Genomic DNA, 6,881 nt, shown 5'->3' with positions numbered 1-6,881 from the left:
CCCGGGAACGCGGAGCCTGCGCTTTGGCCGCGGTCGTGAGCTGCCTGCGGGCCGCCTCCCGGGCTTCCAGTAGGGGTTGTGGCCCAGTTGGGCCGGATTCCGACTGTGGGCGTCGAGCCCCGCCAGAGGCGGGGAAGGGCGCCGCTGCCGCCACTGCTCGGTCAGAGCTCCTCAGAGCCTTGGTGGGTTCCCTCATCCTTACTTGAGCTCCTTTGGAAGCCTACTTTCTTACTACCTTTTCATTTTGTATTTGGCAGACCAGGTTCACCTGCGAGTGTATTTGGATAGTGTCTCCATAGCAAATGTCATCTCGGCTTGGAATCTTTTTGCCATAAATTCCAAGTTAATTTCCTACAGACTCAACTGATAACTTAAAATGCATCCTTTAATCTCTATAACTTGAAAAGTTCTTATTTTTGTAAATCGAGTTACTTCAGAATTAGTTTTAATGGTGACGATGAAGTTTTGACTGGTTGGGGCAAGAGCCTGGGACAGCACCTTCGTAGCGCAGAGTTCTAACTTAAGATTCCATCGTGCTGCTTCCCTAAATAAGCGAGTAGAAGTGACTCCTGGCATAGAAGCCAGACTTCGTGAAGGGAGGGTGGTGTTTATAGGACATAATTCCAGATAAAGAGTTGGATGTGCTTTCAGGTGTTTTGGAAAGTCTGGTCTAGATCGAGTATTGTAATTTTACCAGGTTCTATGCTTGGTGTTCAGAGACATTTTGGAATGTTCCTGTTCTAAAAAAGAATTTCACCTTACTACATTTTGGAGGCATAAAAATCCATAGTTTGAGTATGGAGAAGTTTAATTGAACTTTTGTGCGTTTTTTTTTGGCTGTGAACTAAGAACTGTGTGCTTCAAAGAGGCTGAGGAGCTGTATTTTGGAGAAATCAGTTTCAGTAGGGAGTTGGATCCATCATGTAAAGATCCTATGGGATATAAAAACTTGTGTTGATATGTGCCTTTGGTAAAAGAAGCACAGTGCAAATCGTCACTGTTCTTAAAAATTGATTTGGCAAAAGCATTTATTCATTTTAACAAGTATTTTGATTCACTACCTGCCAAATTCTGTGGTAGATCCTAGGGACTCATGTAAAAGAGTCTGCTTCTGCCGTTAAGGAATTCAGTTTAGAGGCCAGTGGGGACCGGGGAACCCATGATTAATAGTGTCTGCCCACTAAGCGTGCTCGCATAGTAGCCTGAGTGGAGAGGGAATTCCTGAGCTGTGGCTTTCAGGGCCAGCAGGAATTAGTGGGGGACATCAAGGCCTGGACACAGGGAACCACATGTACATGAGCACCTAAAATTAGTGCTTGGGAGTCCTCCAGCTTGGCAGGTGGGAGCTCTGGGCCTGCCTTGTTTACAGGAGTTCCAACTTTGTATGCGGGGTGCAGGAGTCTGGGGAGCCTTTTAATTAGTAGAATGGTGTGACCCAGACCTGTGTTTAGAAGGATATTGCTGGTGGAGTGTCAGGGAGAGGGAGGGGGCCAGGACCTCTGGCAGTTAAGTCAGCCATCAGAGGAGAGATGGGGAGGGAGAAGGGGCCATCAGAAAAGAGAGACTGAAAAGATAGTACAGAGGGGATGTCCTGCCATGATGGGGGAGGAGGTACTTTCTGGAATGCCTGGGCCAGAAGACCAAGCATAACCAAGGATTTAAATTCCTTCTTGACTACCTGGTGTAGTGGCCCACAGAGTTGCTTGTGTCTGGTTACTGTTGAGGATGGTGGGATTTGGAGGGTCCACTTAGACTGCAGTCGATTCATGGGAAAGGAGGCCTGGCATTTGATCATTAAAAACTTTATCTATCGCTGGGTGCGGTGGCTCACGCCTGTAATCCCAGCACTCTGGGAGGCCGAGGTGGGCGGATCACAAGGTCAGGAGACTATCCTGGCTGACACAGTGAAACCCCATCTCTATTAAAAATACAAAAAATTAGCCGGGTGTGATGGTGGGCGCCTGTAGTCCCAGCTACTCGGGAGGCTGAGGCTGAGAGTGGCGTGAACCCAGGAGGTGGAACTTGCAGCAAGCTGAGATTGCGGAGCTGAGATTGTGCCGCTGCACTCTGGCCTGGGTGACAGAGCGAGACTCCTTGTCTTTAAAAAAAAAAAAAAAAAAAAACAACTTTATCTCCAGGCCGGGCGTGGTGGTTCATGCCTGTAATCCCAGCACTTTGGGAGTCCGAGGCAGGTGAATTACCTGAGGTAAGGCGTTCAGGACCAGCCTGGCCAACATGGTGAAACCCCATCTCTACTAAAAAATATAAAAATTAGCCAGGCATGGTGGCGGACTCCTGTAATCGCAGCTACTTGGGAGGCTGAGACAGGAGAATCGCTTGAACCCGGCAGGCAGAGGTTGCAGTGAGCTGAAAGCCTGAGTGACAAGAGCGAAACTCGGTCTCAAGAAATAAAAATAAAAAAAACTCAACTTTATCTCCTACTTGAACCTGGGGTATTGCATTTCCTCTTGGGCATAGCAGGTATTTTAACCCATGAGAGTCAATGTGTGTTCATCCTTGTGGAGGCAGATGAGAGCATACTTGATTTCTTTTCTTTCTTTCTTTCCTTTTTTCTTTTTTGATACGGAGTCTTGCTCTGTCGCCCAGGCTGGAGTACAGTGGTGTGATCTCGGCTCACTGCAACCTCTGCCCCCTGGGTTCAAGTGATTCTCCTGCCTCAGCCTCCCAAGTAGCTGGGATTACAGGCATATACCACCATGCCTGACTAATTTTTGTATTTTTAGTAGAGAGGGGGTTTCGCCATGTTGGCCAGGCTGGTTTCAAACTCTTGACCTTGGGTGATCCACTCTCCTCGGCCTCCCAAAATGCTAGGATTACAGGCATGAGCCACTGCTCCCTGCCCTAATTTTTGTATTTTTTGTAGAGATGGGGTTGAACTTCTGAGCCCAAGTGATCTACCTTCCTCAGCCTCCGAAAGTGCTGTGATTACAAGCGTGAGCCACCATGCCGGGCCTTTTTATTTATTTATTTAATTTGTTTTTTTTTTCGAGACGGAGAGTCTCGCTGTGTCGCCCAGGCTGGATGGAGTGCAGTGGCGCCATCTCAGCTCACTGTAAGCTCCGCCTCCTGGGTTCACGCCATTTTCCTGCTCAACCTCCCGAGTAGCTGGGACTACAGGCGCCCGCCTCAACGCCTGACTAAATTTTTTGTATTTTTAGTAGAGACGGGGTTTCACCGTGTTAACCAGGATGGTCTCAATCTCCTGACCTTGTGATCTGCCCGCCTCGGCCTCCCAAAGTGCTGGTATTAAAGGCGTGAGCCACCGCGTCTGGCTTTTCTTTTTTTTTTTTTTTAGGATGGAGTTTCGCTCTTGTTGCCCAGATTGGCGTGCAATGGTGTGATATTGGTTCACTGCAGCCTCCGCCTCCCAGGTTCAAGCAATTCTCCTGCCACAGCCTCCCGAGTAGCTGGGATTACAGACATGCATCACCACGCCTGGCTAATTTTGTATTTTTAGTAGAGACAGGGTTTCTTTCTCTATGTTGGTCAAGCTGGTCTCAAACTCCCAACCTCAGGTGATCCGCCTACCTCGGTCTTCCAAAGTGCTGGGATTACAGGCGTGAGCCACCTTGCCCAGCCAGCTACTTTTTTTTTGAGATGGAGTCTCGCTCTTTCGCCCAGGCTGGAGTACAGTGGCACGATCTTGGCTCACTGCAACCTCCACCTCCCGGGTTCAAGCGATTCTCCTGCTTCAGCCTCCCAAGTAGCTAGGATTACAGACATGTGCCACCACGCCCAGCTAATTTTGGTATTTTTAGTAGAGATGGGGTTTTACCATGTTGGTCAGGCTGGTCTTGAACTCCTGACTTTGTGATCTGCCTGCCTTGGCCTCCCAAAGTGTTGGGATTACAGGTGTGAGCCACCGCACTCAGCCAGCAATTTCTATATATAGGAATTTAGAGTAGCTTACAAAATTACACCAGCCAGAAGGCTTAATTTAGCCTTAATGAATAGGGTTCTCTATTTTCCAATTTTTTAGGTTTGATAGCTAAGCATTTTCTTTTTTTTCTCCTTTTTTTTTTTTTGAGACAGAGTCTCGCTCAGTCACCCAGGCTGGAGTGCAGTGGTGCAGTCTTGGCTCACTGCAAGCTCTGCCTCCCGGCTTCATACCATTCTCCTGCTTCAGGCTCCTGAGTAGCTGGGACTACAGGCGCCCACCACTATGCCTGGCTCATTTTTTTTGTGTGTGTGTATATATTTAGTAGAGATGGGGTTTCACCGTGTTAGGATGGTCTTGATCTCCTGACCTCATGATCTGCCCACCTCGGCCTCCCAAAGTGCTGGGATTACAGGTGTGAGCCACCACGCCTAGCCATAGCTCAGCATTTTCTTAGTTTTACGCAGGATGTAGGGTAGAAAGGTGGATGAGATGCGTTAGTAGAAGGTCATAAATCGAGGGTGTCAAAGTTGGTGAAGCTCGTCTGTGTTCTGTGTTGGAGTGATTAAATCTGAACAAACTTTAGCAGTATGTTGACTTAATTTATATTTATGTTTTAAAAGCAGGATTCTACTGGGAACAATCAGCTGCATATTTAAAAAATTACTTTTATAACCAAATGTCTTTATCTTGCTTGTCATGAGATACATTTAATGGTGTTGAGGTTTTGGGCCGGGTACAGTGGCTCACACCTGTAATCCCAGCACTTTGGGAGGCGGAGCCGGTTGGATCACCTGAGCTCAGGAGTTTGAGACCAACCTGTCCGACATGGTGAAACCCCTTCTCTACTAAAAAATACAAAAATTAGCTGGGCGTGGTGGCACGCACCTGTAATCCCAGCTACTTGGTAGGCTGAGGCAGGAAAATTGCCTGAACCCAGCAGGTGGAGGTTGCAGTGAGCCAAGTTTGAGGTTTTGCAGTGTTGAGGTTTTGCTTCTCAGTTATACCTTTTTGAGCTAATCATTTAAAAAAAAAAACACTGTCTAAAATACACTGAAATTAATTTTATTATTTATAATTTTTGGTTCTGGATTGACTGTACAGAAAATGTTTCATTTTCTTACTGTGACCTTTGACAAAGAAGGGTGACTAATTGGTGGTGTGGGCAGGAGACTCAGTGACATTCCCCACTTCCTCTGGAGTTGGTCGGTGTGGTATAATTCTATTTCAGTTGTGGGCATTCACCAATATTGTTTCCTCCTTTTCCTGCAGGGCCTCTGCTCTCCAGGAAGATAAGGCTTTTAAAGCAGCCTAGCACTAGAAGGTGAGGTAAGGTACTTGAAAAGAGACATTTCTGCAAAAGAAAGTTGAGGGATAATCACATACTGGCCAAAATGATAACCACAGAATTATATTTATTTATATTTATTTATTTTTTTGAGACAGAGTCTCGCTCTGTTGCCCAGGCTGGAGTGCAGTGGCGTGATCTTGTCTCACTGCATCCTCTGCCTCCTGGGTTCAAGCAGTTCTCCTGCCTCAGCCTCCCAAGTAGCTGGGATTACAGGCATGCGCCATCACACCCAGCTAATTTTGTATTTTTAGTAGAGATGGGGTTTCTCCATGTTGGTCAGGCTGGTTTTGAACTCCCGACCTCAGGTGATCCGCCCGCCTTGGCCTCCCAAAGTGCTGGGATTGCAGGCATGAGACACTGTGCCCAGCTTATTTATTTGTTTTTGAGACAGGATCTCCGTCTGTCACCCATGCTGGAGTGCAGTGGCATGATTACAGCTCACTGCAGACCTCGACTTCCTAGGCTCAAGCTATCCTCCCACCTTGGCCTCTCAAGTAGCTGGGATTATAGGGGCATATCACCATGCCCGGCTAATTTTTTTAACTTTTTGTGGAGATGGGATCTCACTATATTGTCCAGGCTGATCTCAAACCCCTGGGCTCAAACGATCCTCCCACCTCAGCCTTTCAAAGTGCTGGGATTAATAGACATGAGCCACCGCACCTGACTTAGAATTTTAAAACATTAGTAGCGGTGGAAAAGCTCTATTGGATAATACATATATTTAAGTAGTGTGGAAGATAAAAGTGGAAAGAGGCCGCGTGCGGTGGCTCATGCCTATAATCCCAGCACTTTGGGAAGCAGATGTGCATGGATCAACTGAGGTCAGGAGTTTTAGACCAGCCTGGCCAACATGGTGAAACCCTGTCTCTACTAAAAATACAAAAATTAGCTGGGCGTAGTGACAGGTACCTGTAATCCCAGCTACTTGGGAGGCTGAGAAAGGAGAGCCTCTTGAACATGGGAGGTGGAGGTTTCAGTGAGCTGAGATCCCACCATCCCACTGCAGCCTGGGCAACAAGAGTGAAACACCATCTCAAAGAAAAAGTGGAAAGAAAAGCGCTGAGTGCAGTGGCTCACACCTGTACTCCCAGCACTTTGGGAGGCCGAGGCGGGTACATCATTTGAGGTCAGGAGTTTGAGACCAGCCTGGCCAACATGGTAAAACCCTGTCTCTACTAAAAATACAAAAAGTAGCCAGGCGTGGTAGTGTGCACCTGTAATCCCAGCTACTTGGGAGGCTGAGGCAGGAGAATTGCTTGAATCTTGAATCTGGGAGGCAGAGGTTGCAGTGAGCCGAGATCGTGCTGCTGCACTCCATCCTGGGCGATGGAGTGAGACTCTGTCTCAAAAAAAAGAAAAAAAGTGGAAAGAAAAAAGAAAAGGAGGCCGATCTCATGCCTATAATCCCAGCACTTTGGGAGGCCAAGGTGGGAGGATTACTTGAAGTCAGGAGTTTGAGACCAACTTGGGCAACAAAGAGAGACCCTGTCTCTACAAAAAATAAAATTAAAATTAGTTGAGTGTGGTGGCACGCGCCTGTGTTCCTAGCTACTTGGGAAGCTGAGGTGGGGGGATCTTTTGAGCCCAAGAGTTTTTATTTTTATTTTTTATTTTTATTTTTATTTTTTT

General features: G+C 47.2%; 1 protein-coding gene across 3 annotated transcripts in view; it reads left to right on the top strand.

Annotated features, from left to right (window-relative positions):
• The first annotated feature begins 257 nt into the window (after nt 1–257).
• Nucleotides 258–6,881, top strand: part of DAG1 (dystroglycan 1 (dystrophin-associated glycoprotein 1)) — a 77,911-nt gene continuing 71,287 nt past the window's right edge. Inside the window, exons 1-2 of one of the 3 annotated variants that reach the window (XM_011939082.1) lie at nt 258–342; nt 5,171–5,227. The gene's annotated coding sequence lies outside the window, so the exon portion shown is untranslated. Of the gene's footprint in view, nt 343–5,163; nt 5,228–6,881 lie in introns of those variants that run through there. The other 2 variants (XM_011939080.1, XM_011939081.1) reach the window with 2 other exon arrangements.

The sequence above is a fragment of the Colobus angolensis genome, unplaced genomic scaffold (assembly GCF_000951035.1).
Source record: "Colobus angolensis palliatus isolate OR3802 unplaced genomic scaffold, Cang.pa_1.0 Scaffold18, whole genome shotgun sequence".
NCBI lineage: Eukaryota > Metazoa > Chordata > Mammalia > Primates > Cercopithecidae > Colobus > Colobus angolensis.
Note: the sequence above shows the minus strand (reverse complement) of the source record. Positions and strands in the feature narration are given on the sequence as shown.